Source organism: Cervus elaphus, chromosome 30, assembly GCF_910594005.1.
Source record: "Cervus elaphus chromosome 30, mCerEla1.1, whole genome shotgun sequence".
NCBI lineage: Eukaryota > Metazoa > Chordata > Mammalia > Artiodactyla > Cervidae > Cervus > Cervus elaphus.
In genome coordinates this window covers 75,308,672-75,332,830 of record NC_057844.1, presented here as the reverse complement: position 1 = coordinate 75,332,830, position 24,159 = coordinate 75,308,672, and the positions used below count along the sequence as shown (strand labels likewise).

General features: G+C 43.2%; 1 protein-coding gene and 1 non-coding gene across 5 annotated transcripts in view; one reads left to right on the top strand and one right to left on the bottom strand.

Moving 5' to 3' along the window:
• The window catches only part of DOCK9 (dedicator of cytokinesis 9), a 270,534-nt gene that overhangs the window by 33,229 nt on the left and 213,146 nt on the right, over positions 1 to 24,159 (top strand). The gene's annotated exons all lie outside the window — the stretch shown is intronic.
• On the bottom strand, positions 13,397 to 13,503 carry LOC122687183. The gene has a single exon (XR_006339075.1). It is a non-coding gene; the product is annotated as a U6 spliceosomal RNA (small nuclear RNA).

Genomic DNA, 24,159 nt, shown 5'->3' with positions numbered 1-24,159 from the left:
ATAGATATATCCCACTGCGTATAAGATAGATAAATGGCAAGGATTTACTGTAATGAACGGGAAACTACACTCCATGTCTTGTAATAACCTATAATGGATAAGAATCTGAACAAAATATGGATAATTGAATCCCTATGTTGTACTCCTGAAACTAACACCATATAGTAAATCAGCTCTACTTCAATTAAAAATAACTCCCTGGAATTTGTTTGGATGATATTTTCTTGGGTACGAAAGATGCAGGCTTAGGTGCTTGTTCAGGATTGGCAGGGAAGTGGGAGGATGAAGAGGCCTCGGGCCCCAGGCCCCAAACCCAGGGTGAGATGCGTGTCCCAGCTCTGAGGCGGTCTGAGGTGTGTGTGCAGGAAGAGAGCATTTGTGGGAATCAGGGAAGTAGGAAGCACTAACCGAGCTTTGGGCCCAAGGAGCTGGGGGAGATGGGTGGCCCAGAGGTCACGGTTTTAATCGCCGGCTCCCGGCCGGTAAAGGGCACGTGGAGCTGGCCACGGAGCAGGGAGCCTGGGTGAGGTGTCCCCGCCTTCCAGGTGCCGTCGTTCCTGCCGCGCCAGGAACAGTGGGGGCTGACGACTGTGAGTCCATGGAGGGGAGTGGCTGCCACACCCTCGCCTGCTGGACGGAGGGGTCCCGGCAGAGGTGGGAGGGGGCTGAGTGCGAGGGTGGGAGGGTGGAAGGCAGGCTCCCACCTGCTCCTCGCCCTTCTTATTCCACTTGGGGAAATGGGCTTGTCGGGCTTGGCTTCAGGCATTGGGCAGCTGTCTCTGAAAAGGTTTGCTGTTTGATTTGAAGGGTCAGGCACCTTTGCGTCAGAGGAGAACCAACATTTGGGGCGGTCCTGTGTCTCAAATAGGATCCAGTTTGAGAGCCACAGGCACTTTGGAGTGGGTCAGGCTGCAGCTGCTCCAGGTTATAGATGAAGAGATAGATGAAGAGAGCTTATGGGACTTGATGATGGTGTCTGGAACACATGGGTGCTTATGAAATGTTTACTGAGCGGCCAGGAGAATCAGTGAGTCATTGAGGATCACACCATGGCTGACTCGACGTTTCTGCTTTCTTAGATATTTCTACTGACATATCACCCCAAAGCTGTCTTGTTTATATTTCTCCTACAGGCCTGAAATATGGGGTGAAGTATAGGCACTGGGTTATAATTAAAACATCACTGAAGTTTTATCTTCTGCTTTGTGACATAATATAAACTACACATTCCAGAGTGGGGGAGGGATAAATTAGGACTTTGGAATTAGTATATGTAAACTACTATATATATTTTTGCTATGGTCTCTTTAGTTTCTTCTGCATTTATTTCTGCCCTAATTTTTAAGATTTCTTTCCTTCTACTAACCCTGGGGTTCTTCATTTCTTCCTTCTCTAGTTGCTTTAGGTGTAGAGTTAGGTTATTTATTTGGCTTTTTTCTTGTTTCTTGATGTAAGCCTGTAGTGCTATGAACCTTCCCCTTAGCACTGCTTTTACAGTGTCCCATAGGTTTTGGGTTGTTGTGTTTTCATTTTCATTTGTTTCTATGCATATTTTGATTTCTTTTTTGATTTCTTCTATGATTTGTTGGTTATTTAGAAGCGTGTTGTTTAGCCTCCATATGTTTGAATTTTTAATAATTTTTTTCCTGTAATTGAGATCTAATCTTACTGCACTGTGGTCAGAAAAGATGACTGGAATGATTTCAATTTTTTGAATTTACCAAGGCTAGACTTATGGCCCAGGATGTGATCTATTCTGGAATAAACTACTATATATAAAGTAAACAAGATCCTACTGTATAACTCAGGGAACTATAGTCAATATCTCATAATAAACCGTAATGGAAAAGAGTATGAAAAAGTATATATATACACATACATGTATATGTGCACAAAGACTATATATACACACACGTGTGTATGTGCACAAAGAACTACATATTCCATGTGTGTTTCAGTTTTTGATTTTCAAGTTTTTACTCACTTTCTACTGTTGGAAATTTTCGGCAGGATCCAAAATGTAGTCTAATGTCATTTTACATTCTGAAGCTTAAATAACCTTGATAAACTTGGAAAACTTAGTAAATTATTTAAAATATTTTTGCTATGTTTGTTGCTTATGTTTTTAGGTATAATGAGGACATTGGCCTAAGAGAGTATCTATAGCAGTGGTCCTCAGCCTCGCCAGCACCAGGTACTGAGTTCATGGAAGACAGTTTTTCCAGTGACTAGGGAGCTCGGGGGATGGTTTCAGGACGATTCAAGCGCATTACGCTTTTTGTGCACTTTATTTCTATTATTATTACATTGTGATGTACAGTGATGTAATTCTGCAGCTCCCCATAATGCAGAATCAGGGGGAGCCCTGGACTTGTCCTGTGCCCAGGCGGTAATGTGAGCAGTGGGGAGCGTCTGTAAAGACGCAGGAAGCTTCGCTCACTCGCTCGCCTGCAGCTCACCTCGTGCTGTGTAGCCCACCTCCTAAGAGACCTTGGACCGGTCCCCTTCCGCGGCCTAGGGGTTGGGGACCCCTGATCTCCAGCACTGATGATCTTGAAAGATCAGCAGTTTCCAAGTGAAATTCAGTGTTTTATGTTAGGGATCATTAACTGGCTGTAGTATATGTCTTATCTTCAATTATCTGTTACACCAGTAACCTTTAACTGGCACCCTCAAATCAGATTTGCCTTTTTCTGGTACATCCTTACCCCCTGGCTGAAGCAAGCTTCCTGAAGCTCAGGGCTGGCCAAAGTGTGATGAGACACCTTGGCATTACCTGCTACCTCCTCTTGGCAAGATACCCTAAGGTTGGAAGGTGAGGGGGTGGGGAGGGTGTGTGAGTTCAGAGGTATTGTAAACATAGTCACACGAATGATGAATTTTTGCTTCGTGGTTGGGCCTCCCCTCCCGAATTCTTGAGACTACCCATTGATTACTCTGCCAGTTGGAACCATGAAATGGAGGGATTTATTGAGGTCCATATAATGCCAAAATGTATTTTTTACTCTTCCTTTTCATTCCATATTCAGGCACATGATTTATCAGCTAGTATTAGTGCATGCTAAGTCACTTCGGTTGTGTCCAACTATTGGTGACCTTATGGACTGTAGCCTGCCAGGCTCCTCTGTCCATGGGATTCCCCAGGCAAGAATACTGGAGTGGATTGCCATGCCCTCCTCCATGTGACCTTCCCTACCCAGGGATAGAACCTGCATCTCTTGTGTCTCCTGCATTGGTAGGCATGTTCTTTACCACTGGTGCCACCTAGTAGCAAAGCTAAATTTCAGTGATTGAAATTTCACTTTTTGGTACTTAACATCTTTACCTTACACAGTGGGAAGTCATGAGAAACTCTCAGTGATGGAGTAAGATTATAAAGTGTGTTACTTAACGTTACACAGGTAAAAATAGTGACTGTGAGCACAAGAGTTTTGTTTGTGTGCTTCCTCATCTCTCATAGCATAAAGTTGATTGAAAATGCTTAGAAAGGATAAATTTAGAAAATCTGTAGATTAGATACAGAGGGAACTCCCAGGAGAAGTCACTGAAAGGATTTGCCTCTGAGAAGCAAGGCTGGGAGTGGAGTGGGGTAAGCTTGCTTTTCATTATAAGCCCTTTGGTAATGTTTATGTTTTTTGTTATGTGCATATGTTACTTTGGCAGATACAAAACATATATTGTTAAAAATTCCAGCTGTCTTCTTGGCCAGAGTAGGGCCAGACAGTAGCAGAGTGATAAAGTTACACAGTGGGAATACGGCGTGAATTTTGGAATGCCTAGAGTCCTGTCTCCAGGTTTGCCTCTTTTCCAAAACTCACAGATTGGTGAAAATCTTGCCAGAGCTTTGTACATGGAAAGACAAACAAAAAAGTAAATCAAGAAGTAAAGACAAACAAAGAAGTAAACCAAGAAGCAAACAGCAGTGAATCATTTCTTAACTCCTCCCCATGGACATCTTCTTCAACCTTGAGCGTGAATGGGGTACATTATCTGTCACCGGGCACCAGTGCTGGATCAATGCTTGTGCTGCCACCATGGTCCCTGGTGCTGCCCATGGCCTGGGGGACTTGCCAGGGTGAAAACTTGTGGCAGAGCCGATTACTGGACTAGTAGGAGCCCTGCTAATGAGGAGTCCTGCACTCCTGGATGTGAAAGCAAGAAAGTGAGTTACAGATAGGAGAGGAAAAAGAAGGAAGAGCGAAATGTTGAGTTTATGTTCAGAGACACTTTGCAGGGAAGGATGTTGCTTAAAGCTGGTGCTTCTTCGAACCACTGCTTTGAGAACAAGTTTGACTGTGGAGTTTAATTTTTTGTTTCATTACTTTCATACCACACCCTAGAGTGAAAAACAAATAAAGAAGGTATTAAAGAAAATATTCTTAGATCTAAAAAAATAATCCCCTGGTTCTTCTTGTCTGATTCCAGGACCTTGACAGACACAAACCTGTGTCCTTGTATTGTAGGGGCATTTCTCAGCCTGGTGACTCTTTCTAGAATCTGTACAGTTGTTCTTCTTAAGGTGGCCCCCGTAGGAAAGGCTGTGTGTTCTGAGGAGATCAAGAGTAGAATATTTACTTTTTCCTTTTTTTTTTTTTGGCAAATAGACCATACTTTACTTCCAGGGTCAACTGGAAGGTATTTTAATTAGCACATCATCTTGGGAAATTTATCATTGAGCAAGGTGTACTGAAATGCTTGGCTCAGTTTATTTATTTGGCTTCCAAATGTGAGTCTAGCACAGCCACCAAAAAAATGGCATAGATTTCAGTGGCTCTTTGACATTGTTTTAAATAAACATTTTGTCTGTTAACTCTTAGGGATACAAGAGAGTAAACTTGGTTTGCTCAGCTTTTGCTCTCTCTTCATCCTCGCCCTGACAGAAGAAGAAATTTCAGGATGGATTTTTCACTTGAAGCATCACCGAAAGGGAAGTCCAGTGGTTAAAACTTTGCCTTCCAATGCAGGGGATGTGGGTTCAGTCCCTCGTCAGAGAGCTAAGATCCCACATACCTCATGGTCAGAAAGCCAGAGCATAACACAGAACAAAATTGTAACAAATTTAATAAAGACTTTAAAAAGTATTTAAGAAACACCCAGAGCTACATCTTGTAGCATCAACCAATGAAAGTAAGCATAGGTTATTTCCGGGGCTAAGAGCTATGGGTCACGGGAGTTGGATATAATGAAAAGGAAAAAGTAAATGGTGGAATCAGGCAGAGACACCCATATCCGAGTCTATACCCTTAATAAAACCGGTTTCAAGGGTGTGGGTGAAATGCATTCAAGGTATTTAACACTACAGTGAGTCAGAATGGCTCTGTAGGACCCCCGCCCCCATGCCCCTCGACTTTCCTGCTAACCGGGCAAGTTCTACAGGCTGTTTGCCGCCAAGACAGGGCCTAAAAGTTGGGCAACTGTTTAATTGTTGTTTTCCAGAGTAGAGCCAAAGTGGGGTTAGCACACTGGTTGTAAAATCCTTCCTCCTTTTGAAAACCTCAAAACCAACAAACTACTTCCGTTCTTAATCTCTGAGAGGGTGAATGATGAGGCCTAGCCCTTACTTATGGGACATGAGTGGCCCCAAGGTCAGGTTCCTCCTCCTCAGAGCGTGTGGGCATCGATCCAGCCAAACCTGCTGCTGGGCGTCCCACCTCCCGCCTTCCCTGGAGGAAAGGCAACTTTGGAGAGGTCACTCAGCGGGGTCCTGCGAGCCTGGGGTCACCGTTTTAAAAAGGAGTTCCCTCCTTTTCTGTCTGCTTTAAGGTTTCCTGGTTGTGATATCAGTTCTGCTGTATACTGCTAGGTGCCGAGGGGACACGTATAGATAACACCCAGTGCTATTTACCACGTTACCTACAGGTTCTGGTTTCTTTGATACCATTTAAAGAAAAAAAAAAAGAAGCTGATTAACATAGTGAGGCAAGTTTTGTAGAAGATCTGCCCACCAGGACACTACTCAGTGGCTTGTGGGTGATGATTTTATGGGTTGGATGAGGTGGGAGGTTTCCTTCCTTTTTTTTCCCTCTGTGTGGTAAAATCTTGTCCTCCTGTTGAAAAACGTAGGGAGAAACGGGAGGGTGTGTGTTACTGGGGGGTGGGGCGGGGGGGCGGGCGGCCTGTGTGTGATGTCAGCTGCTGAGCTTATAATCGGGCAGGTTCTTTTAGTGTAACTTCTACTTATGGTTTTAATAACTGCATTGTACTAACAGTTCGGGGGAAATGATTGCCCTTGTCTTCAACCTGTTGCCCGTATGGAAACCATCTCTAAGGGAGCCCAAAGCAAGTGTCTCTTGAGTTGCTCTCTAAGTTTTTGGATTTCCCAATTCCTTTTTTTTGGGGTGTGTGTCAAAATTTGCACTTTGATAAAGCATCAGTGAGTCGTTACTGTGTTACTTTCAAGAAGCAGGAAGTCACCCTTGTTTCTGTGCGTGGCGATCTGGTCTGTTGTCCCTCTCCACTTACCACCTTGTGCTGGTCCTGGGTGGTGTGGGTCTGGCCAGGGCCCGCAGCCAGGTGAGAGGGCATGTGTTGTCCCCAGAGGTTGAAGCACCCCAGCCGTGGGAAGCATCTGCTGCTCCAGGAAACCCTGCACTGAGCATTTATGGACGTCCTGCTGTATACTGCTAGCTGCCGAGGGAACACACATAAATAACACCCAGCGCCGGCTGCCGACTTCCTGTAGGCTTCTTGTTTCTTGAGCCGGCGATTCCGGCAGTCTCAGGAGAGCTGGCTGGCTGTTTCGCTCAGTGTTGGTGTTTAAGATCCGTTGGTGTCGTCGTCGTGGGGCGTGAGCAGTCAGGCTGGGCCCTGGCTCTCCACCTGTGGATTTCAGCAATGTCACAGGAGCAGTTGAACGTGCCTGACGACCAGCAAACCGTGACCGGGCCTCCCTGCGCCATTGTTGTCAGACTCTTTATAGCAGAGTTAATATGTCGAGTAAGAATTACAGTAATTAAATGTAAGGGAGAAGTCCGTGCTCATGTCCTTCATTCAGCAAACATTTACTAGAGGCCTCTGGCACCAGACGATGCTCACCCCCGCCTTGCAGAGTGTGGGCACATCAGTGCTGTCCCAACTGCAGTGCGGCCTACATAGAGCTTCAGAGAGGGGCTGAGCTGAGAGGGGGCAGGGGATTGGATGCTTTGGGTGAAGGGGTCAGTTCCCCTCTGCAGTTACCCCTGCTTACTTGCACCGTCCTCCTCAGATCCCTCTGGGCTGTCCTCTCCCCCCTTGCCCCACCTTTGGTGGATAAGGGATAGAGGTGGTCCTTGGCAGCTTCACTTTCATCTGCCTCATCTTGCTCTTGGGTCCTGTTTGTGTGCGTGCCTGGCTGCCTTCCTCTCTGCCAGCTGAGTTCCACCTCCTCAGTGAGGGAAAGCTGGAGGAGCTGACATCCCAGGACAGGAAACTGTAGAGAAACTCTGTACCCTCTGAAACTGGCTCTCTGTACTCTGGGAAGGGAGAACCTGTCCAGGATGTCTGGGGCAGAGGGCCAAGTGTGTGCCCACCCAGGCGACTGCAGTTGCTTCAGGGCCAGTTCTCAGGGAAGTTCAATTTCCAAGGCAAGGAAAAGACAGCATGATTTCTTCCTAGTTTCTTTCTTTTGCCTCCAAGTCGTGTTGTGGTGACTATAGGGGGTTTGAGGATTTTGGGGCTGACCAAGGAAAAAGGCACAACCATGAGAAGCAGTAGTAACATGCAAGCTTGATTGGACAGCGCTCGGACAAAGTTGCACGAGACCAGCTAAACAGAGGCTCCCAGGGGACTACCATTCAGAAGGGGAGGAGGGCTGGGACTCCCCTCCCCCGAGTGGGCTAGCTGAGGCGGGGGGTGTGGTGGGGGCTGGAAGGCGCTCACATGTCGAAGTGACCTTGCTCAGCGGCAGAGCGCTCCGAGAGCCCTAGCAGACCTGTAACTGTAAGATCCCACCTTGTCAATGTCAGGTGTTGTTCCATGGGTTCTGTAAAGCAGCCTCTGTGGTTAGAAATCTGCTTGTTTGTTTTCAAAATAATCAGGTGTGTGAAAAATGAGTTTGGTGCCAGGGGGCTCTCGAGCTAACCAGTCTCAGCCTGATTTCTTCTTTCTTCAGCAGTGAAGAAATAAATGACCCTGGGACCAACGCGCAGAGGCCGTCTTTGCCTCATTTATGTAACACTGACATGGCGTTCCGTGCTACAGTTGAAAGCAAAATGTCTTAAACTGTAAACACGTGAACAGTAGTTACTCACTGGTGTTGACATGGTTTACTCAAAAGTTTGAAAATCTGTCCAGGTTCCTTCCTCCGTTGACAGGGGATCTTCAAGTCTGGGAAGCCTCACTCTGCCTGGCAGGGCTGAGCGGGTGACTGGTGATGCGCAGGAGGGGGCTGGACGGTGCGGTGATCTTACCCGGTGTCTAGCTGGAAGGCGCGGGGGTGCAGGGAGAAGACCACGTTTAGTGGAGCCTGGGGTGTAAAATGCCGCGGCGCCGTCTCTTGCTGCCTGCTCCTCAAGCAAGTTCAGCTACGGTGCATCCGTGACCAAGTCATAGGGCGGAGATTACGCCTCCTCCCTTGGCAGTTGCTTAGAATTATTAGCTACAACAGAAATAAGGTGCCTGACCCTCCGCTGCCAGTAAAAGCCCACTAGAAGATCCTTAAAGCCACAGGGTTTCCTGTATTAATCATGTGGGGCTCTGTGTTTGTTTCCTATGGCTGCCATAACAGATGATCACAAACTCGGTGACTTCGAACAACAGAGGTTTACTCTCTCAGCTCCGGAGGCGTGCGGTCTGAAGTCAGGCAGGGCTGTGCTCCTTCTGAAGGCCCTCGGGGAGGTGCCTTCCTTGCCTCCTCCAGCGCCCGGGGACCCCCGTCTTCCTGGGCGTGTGGCTGCGTCACTCTAGTCCTGCCTCTGACTCCACACGGCCTCTCCTCTGGGTCTGTGTCTTTCCCTCTTCTCTCTCTCTTATACGTAAGGACACTTGTCATTGGGCTTAGGATCCATCCGGGTAATCCAGGATGATCTCATCTCAGCATCATTACATCTGCAGAGCCCCTTTTCCACAGATTTTAGGGGCTAGGAGGTGGGCATATCTTTTCGGTTCAGTTGCTCAGTTGTGTCCGACTCTTTGCAACCCCATCCATGGACTGCAGCATGCCAGGCTTCCCTGTCCATCACCAGCTCCCAGAGTTTACTCAGATTCATGTCCATCGAGTCAGTGATGCCATCCAACCATCTCATCCTCTGTCATTCCCTTCTCCTCCTACCTTCAATCTTTCCCAGCATCAGGGTCTTTTCCAGTGAGTCAGTTCTCATCAGGTGGCCAAAGTATTGAAGCTTCAGCATCAGTCCTTCCAATAAATATTCAGGACTGATTTAGTTTAGGATTGAGATCAAACCAGTCAATACTAAGGAAATCAGTCCTGAATATTCATTGGAAGGACTGATGCTGAAACTGAAGCTCCAAGTGCTAAAAGCCATCTTTTGTTACACTGCTGACTTAAGCAGTGATAGACACTTGGAGGTGAGGTGGGGAAGAGGCAGTTCCTGGGTGGAGCAGTGAGGCAGGAAGGGGTTGGTCAGTATATTCTGTTAAGAGTGTGTCCTACCCCTTTCCTCCCCACAGTCTCCCCCCCGCCTTGTTGTCATCGGCTCCTTTAGAATGCGAGCAGGTCTTCCCTCCATGTGCCATCCCTGAGGTCTGGAGCGGAATAGGAGCTCTCTGTATTTGGCTCTGTTTGGTGAATGAATACTTGAATTCTGGGGATCCATGAATGATTTATGCAGCCACTAGATATTTGGTACAATATTTAGATTGAATTTTGAAGTAGAATAGTTTACTTAATCACTATGTACACGCTTTCCTGAAATTTTTATATCTCTGACCGTTTCTTTGGTTTCTCAGAAAGTCAGTGTCAGGTTTTTTTTTTTCAATTTCTACTCAGTTCTCAGCAATTCTTGTAGATATTCCTCTTGCTGATTGTGACAGAAAAAGAATTATGAAGTGATGTTATTTATGGGGTACTTACTTTGCTAGGGGTAGGTGCTGCCTTTGTCACCAATTTAGAGATGGGAAAGCTGAGCCTTGGAGAGGTTCAGTAACTTGTTCAGGGTTACGTGCCAATAAGAAGTGGAGCTGGAACTCCTCAAACCAGAGCTGTCTGACTCTAGAGCCCCTCTGGGTTTTGAGCACCCTCTCAGTACTATCAGAAAAGTGTAACTCCCACAGGTGATTCAAACAGGAATTTGTAATCCAAGTATAATGGTGCTCAGCCTTTCTTAAACTGTGGCTGTGCTGTTGGTTAACATATGTGGAGGAGGAAACACGTGGAGCCAGTTGCCAAGAATGGGCTTGTCTTCACCTTTCATGCAGAAAGCTTCTTCACTAGACAGAGACCCTCATGGGATTGAATTATTTCTTCTCCAAGCATAGTGCTTGCTGAAAGACTGATAACCCCAAGGCATCACTGTGCAGAGAGCAGCCACTATACTATTGTAATCAATATTCAATTAAAGTATTACATGTATTACTTTTTACCAAGTTTTCTTTGTAATAGTTTCCCACAGTGTCATTTGAGAGTGGTTTTTTAAAAATTTATCTTTTGTTGTTAATTTTAGTAGTTAACAATGAAGCAACTCCCAAGTGTTAAGAAATGAAAACCATTTTTCTCTTCCTGTGAGTCATGGTTGACAGTAATGTCATTTAACTCATACAGCCATTTTAATACCCATAAATTACAGAGCCTGTTTTATGAGCTGAGTTTTAAGACTTTTAAGGTCTTGTCTTATGTATTGGAGAGTTTACTAGCATAATTATTATGTGTACAAAACAATACATTTTCTAACTTCAAAAAGTTAATTATTTTATTTACTAATCTATTGCCCACACAGATGTTGTTTTTTAACTAATACATTTTAAAGCGTTAATCTATGAAAGATGTTTCCTGAAAACCTTGGTAATTCACAATGGATATACCAGATACAATAGCACAGATTTTTATTTAGAAATTCTCCAGGAAAGCAAGTGGATATAAATTAAGTGCAGTAAAAGTTAAACTACTGTTTCATATTTTACAGTTGTTCTGAGCATGATATGGAATAACAGTTGTCTTGCCCCAAATGTGAATGATTTCCAGTATAGCCAACAGATACTGCATTTGTGAGTTTCTCCTTGCGTTTGGAGACATTCTCATTCTGGAGTCAGGAGAATTTTCATTCATCCGCCGGTGCATGATAACGTCTAGGTACCACTTATCCTTTCCTTTCGTAATCCCTCTTTATAGAATATACACATGCACAGACTGAGTGTAAGTGTACTTTCCCATGGGAGAAGCCAAAAATGGCACGTAGGAAAATTGAACCCTTATTTTTCAAAGGACGGAGAGTCTGAAATGCTTGTTCTTCTCCCCCCTTTTTTTCAGAAATCAGTTTTGTTTTGACTTAAAAGTGGCATAATGTCAGATTTTCATCTTAATAATTTGTAATACTGGGGTATTTTAATAGCCTTAGTGCACAGTCTGAATTAGATTAGTTCAAGCTAAAAACACATGTACATTTGAGAGACTGAGTGAAAATGCTCCAGTAAGATGTTTTCCCCTTAAGTAGTTTTATTGAGGATACCTGATGTACGTTAAAATGCACATACTGAAAACGTAAAATTGATGTTTTGATATATGCGTACATCTGTAAAACAATCACCATATTCAAGACAATGAACAGATCCATCACCCCCTAAAGTTTCCTTGTGTTTTTTTGTAATCCTTCCTCTTCCAAGGGAATCACAGATCTGCTTTCTGTTACTATTATTTTTATAAAAATGCCATCATACATTACAAACTTTTTTGTGTGTAACTTCTTTCTTTCAGCACAATTATTTCAGGTTCATTCATATAGTTCATTTTTTTAATTGATGAGTAACATTGGATTATAACGGTATCCTATAATTGATCAGTCTATCTAGTCACTTGGACATTTGGGTTCTTTTCAGCTTTTGTTTATTACAGATAAAGTTGCCATGAATATTAGTGTATAACTTTTGTATGGGTGCATGTTTTCCTCTCTGTTAGGTAAATAACTATAGAATGGTTGGGTCATGTGGTTGGTAAATGTGTTTACTTGGTAAGAAACTGTCAGACTGTTTTCCGAGGTGGTTGTACCATTTTACATTCCCAGAAACAGCTCGTCAGAGTGTATCCCACATCCCAATCCCACATCATTGGCATCACTTGGGCGTGTGTGTGTGTGTGTGTGTGTGTGTGTGTGTGTATCACTTGGGCGTGTGTGTGTGTGTGTGTGTGTGTGTTGCTCTGTCGTGTCTGACTCTGTGACCCCATGGACTGTAGCCCTCCAGGCTCCTCTGTCCATGGAATTCTCCAGGCAAGAATACTGGAGTGGGTTGTCACCCCCTTCTCCAATCACTTGGTATGGTCCGACTTTAATTTTAGCCATTTCAGTAGGTGTAGAGGTAGCTCAATAGGTTTTAAAATAAATTTTGCTAATTACTAGTGATTTTGTGCATTTTATAATGTACTATTTCTAAATATATCTAGATATATTTTTGTGACAATTTTGTTTAAACATTTTGTCTATCTTTATTGTTTATTATTGTTGAGTTTGGGCTTCCTTGATAGTTTAGTTGGTAAAGAATCCACCTGCAATGCAGGAGACCCCAGTTTGATTCCTGGGTCAGGAAGATCCCCTGGAGAAGGGACAGGCTACCCACCCCAGTATTCTGGCCTGGAGAATTCCATGGACTGTATCGTCCATGGGGTCATGAAGAGTTGGACACGACTGAGCGACTTTCACTTTATTATTGAGTTTAGAATTGCTATCTGGATAAAAATCCTTTATCAGATTTGTGATTTGAAAACTTTAAAACACTGAGTTAAAATTTGTTTCTTCTGGATTTTTCTTTTTTTGACAATATTTTTTCATTATGGAAATGTATATATAAAATGTACTGTTTAAACATTGTTTAAGTGATTTGTTCAATGTCATGAAGTACATTTGCATTATTTTCTTTTTTAATACCATGATCTAAAGTCTTTCATCCCATCAGTGTATGAGCTCTTACAGGGCAGGAACTGAGTCTTATTCTCAATTGTGTGTTTAGAGCCTATAGTATGCTTGGCTGTAATGGGTCCCTGATAAATATCTGTTGACTGGACAAAATATTTGTTTTCAGGTTTGTAGTTATTTCAGTATTTGTTAGGATTTAACTTTAGCAAAGACTAATAAAACAGTGGCTTATAAAGGATGGGAAATTTTTCTTACAAGAATTGTCCAAGTGTAAACAGCTTGCTTGATGACTCTTACCATGTTGGGGTCCAGGTTCCTGCTAGCTTGTTGTCCTGCCATCTTCCACAAGATCTTTCTTCTTGTAATTTTATTTTTATTTATTTATTTATTTATTTTTTTAAAATATGGAACGCTTCACGAATTTGCGTGTCATCCTTGCGCAGGGGCCATGCTAATCTTCTCTGTATCGTTCCAATTTTAGTATATGTGCTGCCGAAGCGAGCACTCTTCTTGTAATTTTAGAAGGGTACTCCAACTCCTGCCAGCTGGTCTGTGTTCTGGCCAGCAGGAAGGGGAGATAGCATGAGGATGGCAGACTCCTTCCCGTTTAAGTGCATGACTTTATATTTGCCTACATCACTTCTGCCTACATTCCATTAACCAGAACCTCCTCCTGTAGCCACAACTCACTGCGCAAGAGGCTGAGAAACATAGTCTCTGGCCGGGTGGCCATACACCCACTCAGTTTGAAAGGGGAGGATAGACACTGGGGTGAGTGAGGCAATCGGCTGTCTCATTCATATTTTATGTTACGTTACACTTAATAGTTTAATTGGAGTCAAAGATGTTTACCGCTGTTAGGAAACATGCTTGCTCAAAACGGATAGGTTGAGAGTTATGACACAACAAAAGCTTCATAATGGACATTATTTGATGTTTCTTCAGCACTTAAAACACAAGTCTAGAGTGAACATGTGCGTGACAGTTGACATTCCAATTGCAAAGCTGAGACAGAAGACAGAAGCACAACTTTAAGAGCATCCTATTTTATAATTTAGGAAATGGGTTGACGAAGTTTTGGAGCCGTGTGGGAATGTGACAGATCAGGGTCAAGGAAGGGTAATGTCGTGGCTTTTCATTGACTGTTGGATGAAATTCAGACACATTAGTGTGGTTTATAAGGACCCATCTTCTTGTTTCTCTGTTTTTCTGGTCATACTCAATAAGGGACAGTTTCTTGACTGCTTCTTATCATCTGCATATCTTCTAGCAACTCTGCTTGCTGTTTTGATGTATTGCCTTTTTAAAATAAAAATTTGCGGGTGAAGGAAAGGAAGCACCTATAAATAAGAAGCCTACTTGAATCTTCCTGTCTGTCTCTGCCATTCACTGAGTGCTGTGGTCCCCCAGAGGTGCTTGACATCGGTCATCCTGCGTCATCCTCACAGCATCGTCCACATTTTACAAAGGAGGGACCTAGGCAGCAGTTGAATGACTGCAGGTTGCAACATTCAGAGACTTGGCAGGACCAGGAATGTTGGCTGACTTCCGAGTTGGGTTTTCTCATCACATCTTGTTCTTTTCTTTTTTTTTTTTTGAGAGGAGGGTCTGCTCTTGGGTTTAAGGTGTCAGTAACCACAGGAATGTCAAGAGACTGAACTTCAGAGTCAAGTCTGAGTTATACCTGTGGGGTATGTGTCATGTGAAAGCTTTTACTTTGATTACCTGTGAGGTGACCTACCTTGTTGACTGATTTCTTTATGCTGGAGAAAACTGGGAATGAGGGAGGAAACAAGTGTGGAGTCTGGTTTTAACTTGTTGGAAAGAATTTATCCTTGACTCTGGAAGCTTGGAATCTTTCTAATCTCTTTTTTTAGCACTGCCATTTCGGGTGGAGGTTTGTGCTAGGAAATGCATGCTTCAGGAGTGTGTAAACTGAAGAGTAAAGACATTTCCCTCATCCTGAGGCTCTCCCATGAATCCACTAGATGGAGCACATGGTTTGCATATGTTTCATGGTAAGACATTGGAAGAAAGATGTGGTCTTCACTGGAGCCATATTGCAGCCCCCCCACCCCGAAGTTGGGCAGGCATTTTGATCTGTGGGTTTTATTTTTTCCTCTATAAATGTCAAATTTTCTTTCACTTGCTTAGAACTTCTGTGTGTAAGGAATGAGGTTCTTTGGGGACCTGACGGGAACGCATCATGGTAGAGTAGAAAGAGTGAGTCCGGGCATGAGGGACGAGAGGCCCTAGTTCAGACGCCCGGTGTGCTTTGACTTTGGTCATGTCTTCTTTAGGCATCTTTGACCTCAGCGTCCTCACTGGTGACGTTATTGTACTGTGCTCAGTCATTCAGTCGTGTCCCACGTTGTGCGACCCCATGCACTCTAGCCCGCCAGGCTCCTCTGCCCATGGGATTCTCCAGGCAAGAATACTGCAGTGGGTTGCCATTTCCTCCTCCACGGGATCTTCCTGACCCAGGGATCGAATCCAGGTCTCCTGCATTGCAGGCGGATTCTCTACCATCTGAGCTATGGGGAAGCCTAGGTAATATGTAAGATAAACCTTACAAGGTATATCTTATATACCTTATGAGGCATATTGGGGCCTTCTGTGCAATCCCTTTAAGTTACCTGTGCCACCAAAGATTCACTCATTCCCTTTCTGCCTGGCTGGAATCGCACACAGCCAGTGCCTATAAAGTGGAGAACCCATCAAATTGTAGGACCCCAAGGGGCCTTTGATGTCCTCTAGTTCAGTTGCCATTGCAGTACGTCATCACTCACTGGCATTCCTGCTCCTGTTTGTTAGAGCAGTTTTGCATATTGATCCTGGTGATCCCTTCTAGAGCAACCCAGGTCTTACAGTGTGTTCTGTCTTCCCTATTCAGATTTTCTGTTTTAGAGCCAAGATGGAACATTCTTTACTACTTGGCCTGGCTGAATTAAATGATCTATAAGAAATAAAAAGTATTATAAAAATGTTTCTCAGTCTTTGGTTCTTACCTGGTGGATTGGAAAGTGGCCATATATATTTACATCTGTTATCTGTGCCCACATATATATGCTAAAACATCATATGTCCTAAGTTTTTTAGCTTTTATAGCAGGGAGCGATTTTTCAGTAGTTGTTGGTTGACACATTTGTTCCTAAAAGCCAATGATTATCTTAGACTACTTGAATCTGCTATTAATGTGTGGTGAAGTAAAATGAAAAAACTTTCATTTTTTAGGCTACTTTGAACTTTCTGTGGGAATGTGTAATTTTACCATTCATAATTTCTGGTAATTTAAAATTGAGTAGATATCTGCTGAATAAGGACCTTTAATTTAGGTTGATCTTCTTATTGGTTGCTAAGCACAAAAAAGTTTGTGATGTGTTGAAACATACTCTTCAGAATTCCTTTAAAATTACACATTTGGTATCCTCAGTGGAAAATCAATAAAGCATCAATTTATAATATACAAATTAGTAAATTTATAGTACCTCTTCTTTTGGTTGTTGAAAAGGACCTGGCCTCAATGTTTTATTTCCCAAATAGAGGGGTTTTAAAAGTTCATATATTTGAATGGATTTTGGAATCAGTTTGAACTTTAGTGTATAGTCTCCGTTGTCTCTTCATTGGCACTGAAGTACTGGATTAAATGTATATGGCCACATTCCTCTCCAGTGGGTGAGAACCATAGACGAGAAGCCTCCTTGGACTGAGGCCACTGAGTATAAAGATGTGCTTTGATCTCCTGTGACCTCCAGCTAGTGGCCAGCATTGGTGACTCTGATAGGTTAACAGAAGGAAATGTGTCATTCCTAGTTTTTCCTAGGAAATATTGAATCAACAAGATATTTCTTTGGTCACATGGTAGGTGTAATCAAGCTGCTGGTCATTATGAAATTGAGAAGCATGTCTTATCGGAAGTGGCCTTGAGTTTGTGCATCTGTGGAAGTAGGAGGACTCCAGTCTCTCCCCCCATCAGTGGTGTGTGCTCAGCAGCCAGCTGTGACATCGGCCCCTCAGTTCGCCATGGTTCTTAACGGGAGCTGTAGGGTTGACACCTCACCTTCTGTGGATTGGAGGGATCTATGTCCTGAGTAGAACACAAGGCCAGCCTTTTGAATGGAGACTACACTGGCTGTGTGTGAACCACTTCATATTTTAGAAGTTTTGGTGGAAGGCGGGAATAATAAAAAGTATACCTACTTGCTTACTGAGCATCTTCTTTGATGCTCTTCAGCTCTAAAGGATGTACCTCACCTTTCAGCTGATGAAAAGAACCTAACCCCAGCCTTACATTTCCCAAATAGAGGACCAAATCGATTTTAAAGAACTAACACCACTTGATAAAGCACTGGAAGTTCATATTTTGTAGCATCGTAAGATGTATGGTTGAAAGTGAGTCGCTCAGTCATGTCTGACTCTTTGCGACCTCATGGACAATACAGCCCATGGAATCCTCCAGGCCAGAATACTGGAGTGGGTAGCCTTTCCCTTCTCCAGGGGATCTTCCCAACCCAAGGATCGAACCCAGGTTTCTCACATTGCAGGTGGATTCTTTACTAGCTTTAAATACCTCTTGTGCAATCACCATCATTTGTTAATGGGGTTGAAGGCCTGCTGGAAAGAGCAAGGGCCCGGGAGCCAGGGATCCTTGGCTCTTCTCCCACACGCCCACTGTGTGACTTTGGTCACATCAGCTCCACTCCTCTGAACCTTGGTTTTGTCATCTGTAACGGGGGATAATACAGGCACCCTTGTCTCCTGGCCTAATTAGTTCCTGGATAACATTAAACTTCCCTTAGGTTTCTCTTAAGCACAATGTTACAAACAGTTTCTTTTGTAGAACATACTTTTATACTATAAAAGCATGAAAGATGATTTTTAAGTTGGAATAATGAGTATTAGCTTTTACAAACATTTATGTAAAATGATATTTATTACAAAATCTGTTATCATTATATTCCTTTTTTGAGATATTTTGCATGGAGTTTTGGGGAAAAGTCTTCTTTAGATATGAACGCCCTGCAGATGTTCATCTGAAATAACTTTTGGTGCTGGGCCTTGTAGAATATTAAGCAAAACATGTTACAATAAGACAAAAAAAATTTCCAGTATGTACTGAATTTCGAAAAATAAATTTTTTATAACTTCAAAAACAAAACAGCAATGTGAATGCTCTGAACTTTGGGGTAAAGGATAGTTCTTTTCTCTATAGTAAGCGTAAATGTCATCTGTGCTGTGCTTAGTCGCTCAGTTGTGTCCGACTCTTTGTGAGCCTGTGGACTGGAGCCCACCAGGCTCTTCTGTCCAGGGGATTCTCCAGGCAAGAAGACTAGCGTGGGTTGCCATGCCCTCCTCCAGGGGATCTTCCTGACCCAGGAGTCAAACACAGGTCTCCCGCAGTGCAGGTGGATTCTTTACCATCTGAGCCACCAGGGAAGCCTGGGAATCAACAAAAGAGTTCAAAATCTGAGTCATTGATTTTAAGAAAAAATATTTGCCTGTCTGAATCATTAGTCTAGTGGAGGGAGTTTTCCATCTTTAGAGATCCCTTACTTTTACGTTGTAGTGATGTCTGTGTTCAACCTTTTTTTTCAAGGTCAAGAATAATTTCAGTGATGTATGTATTCACTTGTATTATACACCTGTGGTCAGTCAGTCTTTGCTGGTTTATAATAAGGCATCATCAGTCTGTCTTCCTTGGTAGTGACACTGTCACTGTTAAGGGCATTCCTTATATAAAAAAAAAAAAGCCTGTCTGTTCACAGGAAAGAATTTTCTCAGCTTCAAAACAGTATCTCCCTATTTGATGACATTGGCTAGATGTGAATGCTGGTACTATCCTATTTGTTCAGTTTTGAAGCAGTCAAAAAACCATCATTCACTAGAACTGAGCATTTCTTTAGTGCTACACACCAGACCTATTCTTAAGCATTTGAAATAAAGACATTCTGTTTGCTGAAACGGTTTGGTTCTTAGGCATCCTGTATCTATCACATGCAGTTATATGTACGTCCAGACACAAATGTTTCATTTTATTTATTAGTGCATTGTGGTTTCTTATCATGATTTATTTCCTTTGCCCACCTCACTAGAGTTTCTTCAAACCTTTTCCCTAGCTTTTTGTTTCACAACTTCATTGAGGTATCATTTATATACCATACAATTCATTCTTAATTTTGAAGGTACAGTTCAACAAGTTTTAGGAAATTTGCAGACTTGTGCAAATGATCTAACTTTAGAACACTTCTGACACCCCCCAAAAGAAATCTCATGCCCATTTGCAGTCCTTCTCAGTTACTACCCCCAGCTCTAGACAACAACTAATCTGCTTTCTCTTTCTAAAGATTTGCCTTTTCTGAACAATTCAGATAAATGGAATCATTCAATATATGTATCTGCCCAATAAAAATGAAAACACATGTATACTAATGTTAACAGCAATATTATTCATGATACTGATGTTCACAGTGGGCACTTGGAAGTGGAATTGCTAGGTTATATGGTAACTCTTTAACATTTTTTGGCAACAGTGTTTCCCATAGTGGCTCTTCTAGCTACTTAGTAGAGTTTCAGCTATTTTGCCAACATTTAGTATGACCAGTCTTTTTAGATTTTAGCCATCCTGGTAGGTCTGTCTGGAGAAGGAACTGGCAACCCACTCCAGTACTCTTGCCTGGGAAATCCTATGGATAGAGGAGTCTGGTGGGCTATATATAATGAAATATCATTACAGTTTTAATTTGCATTTTCTTAATGATGTTAAACATCTTTTTTATGTGCTTATTGGTTATTCTCATTTTTTGGTGAGAATCTTAAAAATTTAAAAACTACTTCAAACCTAGTATGGTCGGGCCTCTGTATCTGTGGATGCAAAAGTTGCAGACACTGAGGGCTGACTGTACTATGCCACTTGAGCATCTTTGAATTTTGGTATCTGCAGAGGGTCCTGGAACCAATTGTCTGCACATAACAAGGGCTGACTATAGCATCACAGGGTACAGCCAGGAAACAGAAATCACACCAGTTATTTTAATAGAATTAAACATAAAGACTTGCTACTAGGTATAAAATTGTTAAGTAGGTGTTAAAAGGTAACAAAAGAACATTCACATATCCTGCGGTAGTGGCTGCAGGAAGCAGCCAGGAGCTGGGGAGGGCCAAGAGTTGAGACTGTGTTATTAAATCTTAGAAGTTTAGAGGAGGAGCTCCCCGGAGCTGAAACCCAGACCTCTGGGGAGTAGGTGCTGGGCAGCTGGAGATGGTGTTCCTGGTGGCGAGTGTGACGATGGTTCTGTAAGTGCTGGGGAAACGGCAGGCCTGACTCCGTTGCTGCGCAGGGAGGACCTCCTGCTGCCAGGTGAAGCCGTGGTGCTCAGTGATTGTTGCTGTCCAGTCGCTCAGTCGTGTCTGACTCTGCAGCACTCCAGGCTCCTCTGTCCTTCACTGCCTCCCAGAGTTTGCTCAAATTCATGTCCGTTGAGTCAGTGATGCTATCCAACCATCTCATCCTCTGCCTCCACTTCTCCTGCCCTCAATCTTTCCCAGCATTGTCTTCCCAGGTGGCTCAGACAGTAAAGAATCTGCCTGCAATGCAGGAGACCCGGGTTCAGTCCCTGGGTCGGGAACATCCCTTCGAGAAGGGAAGGAAAGGCAATACTACTCCAGTATTCTTGCCTGGAGAATCCCATGGACAGAGGAGCCTGGTGGGCTATATAGCCTATGGGATTGCAAAGAGTTGGACTGAGCAACTAACATTCTCACTTTCAGTTTCCCAGCATCAGGGTCTTTTCCAGTGAGTCAGCTCTTTGCATTAGCTGGTCAAAGAATTGGAGCTTACCTTCAGCATCAGTCCTTCTAGTGAATATTCAGGGTTGATTTCCTTCTGGTGATACTGGGAACCAAAAAGCCAGTAGGAAGCCAAAGGAGCAAGCTCCTCCTCCCCCAGGCTTTGCAGTCTCTCTCTGGTGCCCCCTGCTGGTGAGCCTAACAGGGACCCAACCAGTAAAACTGTGGTTTTCAGAGGACCAGCCCTAGCATCCTAGAGCTGAGTGTGGAAGGGAGGAGCGGAGCTGACAGACAATAGCTTAGTCCCTGGCACAGCCCTCCCCTTTGATTCGTCAGCGTGCAGACTCACCCTCTACACATATTTGACCTTCCATACATGTTTCAGCCCAACAGAGCATAGCTATCCTTCACGCACAGGAAAGTGTTCTCACTGGCTCCTCAAACAAGGAAGGAGTCACAAAGTCTCCATTATATCTTTCTTTGGGAGGGAGTAACAACATCCATTTCTGAGCCTTGTTAATTAAGCCTTAAATTCAGTAGCAGTCTTCATGTGCGTATGTGCTATGCAAAGTCTAAACTGTCAAGTTTCAACAATAATGCTTGTGTAAAATAATGAAAGAGGAAGGAGGAGAAGAGATGAAATTGGTATACACACATACCCAAGCAGGAAGGAAATACGCATAGGTGTTGCAGTGTTCACTTCTCTGACTGGCCATTCGGCAGTAGTTGATAATTATACATTTACTGTCCTCTTGCTTGTCCCATATGTTTTTTGCCCACTTTGACTGATTTGCTGCCTTTACCTGAACATCTGAAGTCTCAGTGGTCTTGCCTTTCTTTGAATTGCTGTGGTTTTTCATGAAGTTGTACTGTTGGAGCTAGAAATACTCAGATGTCTTGGAGAATCCACCCTGGGGTCCAGCTATGGTCCTTCCTGACCCTTTGGAAGGCAGCAGCCCAGTTTTACCTTAGCTGGTAGAGTATCCTCCTCATTTGCCTTCTGGTTCAGCAGCTTAGGGGGCCCCCAGATGGCCAGGTGGCCATCTCTCCTTTCCATCATTGTGCTTTATTTTCTCCTCTAAATGCAAGCGTTCTTCCCTTTCAAACCAGGCCTTCTGACCAGCAGGGGTGGAGTGTGTTACTAGGGTAACAGAGTGGCCGCTCTTACCTCTACCCCTTGATTCCTGGACCAGCTTTTTCTGACTTGGGGATGTTCTTACGACTGTTGTCTTCAGTAGGCCCTTCCATCCTGCTCTTGGGCCAGGGTGAGCTGCTTGTAGGGAATGGGATGTGTCTTGAAACTGGTGATTCCAAGTGTCGGCAGACACGACTGTCTATGTCGTGGTACCATGTCGAGGAGAGAAGACAGGTACATGTGGGGTTTCCAGCTGTAGGCGTGAGCCGTGGTGGTCCTGAAGACGGTTTAGTGGGCCCTGACTGTCCCCCTCCCTCCTTCCTACGTTTCCTCCTTCCCTCCCTCTTTTCTTCCCTTCTTTCCAGTGAGCTAGAATGGACTAGAGAGGCTGGGACAGAAAATAATACAGTAACACATGTTGCAAGGGTACATATATGGGGGGAATTATTCTACTCTACACATATATATCATGATTTAAAATTCATTTCTTAACGTAATTCATGGTGACAACACTTTGAAAGCTACCAGTCTAAGGAGACATTTGAGCCTGTGGGTTTCTCGCGTCCAGCACCCCCTGTGGTTTGTCAGCCCCAGTCCACACGATGTCAGTGTTGGCCACAGTGCTCCGTGGTCCAGGGCACCAGGATGGGTTTCTGCGGAGATCTTGTTTACATGCAACAAGATCAAAGGATGGCAGTCATGAGTGAGATCACCTATAAACTTAACTTTTAGAGTTGTTGAGCTGATTAGGTGAGACCATGTGACTGAATTTCTGTGTTCAGCCTCTGGCGTGTAGCAGGAGTTAGGTCCACGTGACAGACTCTGTTAAAGATGTGCCCAGCACTGTTTATTTTAAGTTTTACCATAGAATTTATTTTTAAAATGTAAATCCCCTACCTTGTCTAGATGACTAGAGTGCCCTAAATAGAGCCCATTCTGTGATTTGAATAAAATTTCAGATACCCCGTTCATCATCTCTTTCCACCCCTTCTCTGACTTTTTCTCCAAATGGAATTTTTTTTTTTTTTTTGGACCTTGAAAGCCTTGTGGTTAAAGCAGAGATGAAAATTTTGTGGGGAAAGATCTGCAAAATAAATTTCTTAGAATGAATTGGGATAGATGGCTCAGCCCTCAGGCCCAGACCTTGCCTCACAGAATGAATGAGCCAAAGTTATTGACTCAACAAAGATTTCCCTGAAGTGCTCTGTGAATTTAATAAAGCTGGATAGCTCTAACTGGCCATCATTGAAGAAGTCATCTTGCCATTCCCTTCTGAATTCTCAGCGCCAGGAATGCTTTTGGGAATTCACTGTGTTGGAGATAATCATATGCTCTGAAGAGAGAACTCTGTCGAGGATAGAGTGCCTTCAGGAGAAACTCAGCTTTTTTTTTTTTTTTTTTAATAAGCTATAGGTGTACAATATAGTGATTCACAGTTTTTTAAATTTAAACAAATAACTGCATTTGTAGTTATTAGAAAATATTTGCTGTATTTCCCTTGTAAAATATATCCTTGTAACTTATCTTACAGGTAATAGTTTGTACCTCAGTTCCTTACCCTCATATTGTCCCTTCCCCTTTCCCTCTCCTTAACCAGTAACCACTAGCATATTCTCTATATCTGTGATGTTCTTCTTTTTTGTAATACTTTCTAGTTCATTGTATATTTTAGATTCCACATACAAGTGATATCATACAGTATCTGTCTTTCTCTGTCTGACTTGTTTCAGTAAGCATAATGCCCTCCAAGTTCATCCAAGTTGCTGCAAATGGCATTGTTTCATTATTTTTTTGGCTGAGTCATATTCCATTGTGTATGTGTACCATATTTTCTTTATCCACTCATCTGTTGCTGGACACTTAGGTTGTGTCCATATCTTACTATTGTAAATAATGCTGCAGTGAGCATTGAAGTGCATGTATCTTCAAATAGTGTTTTTGTGTTTGGGTATATATATACAGGAGTGAAATTATTTGGCCATAGTTTTTTTGAAGTATAATTGCAGTAGTTTTTAAAATGGCAGACAAAATTTATGTTTATATTTTCCTTTTTATTTACTTTCCTTATTCATATCGAGACAATATTTCTATACTGACACAATGACAGTACAATTTTTAAAATTTTCAGCTGCTACAATCCAAGATACATGTACTTGAAGTGTTATGGAATCTGAATTTTGTCTCTTTCTAATAGCTGTAACTCCGTATTTAAAGCACATGAACTGTGTTTCATGAGTGCAT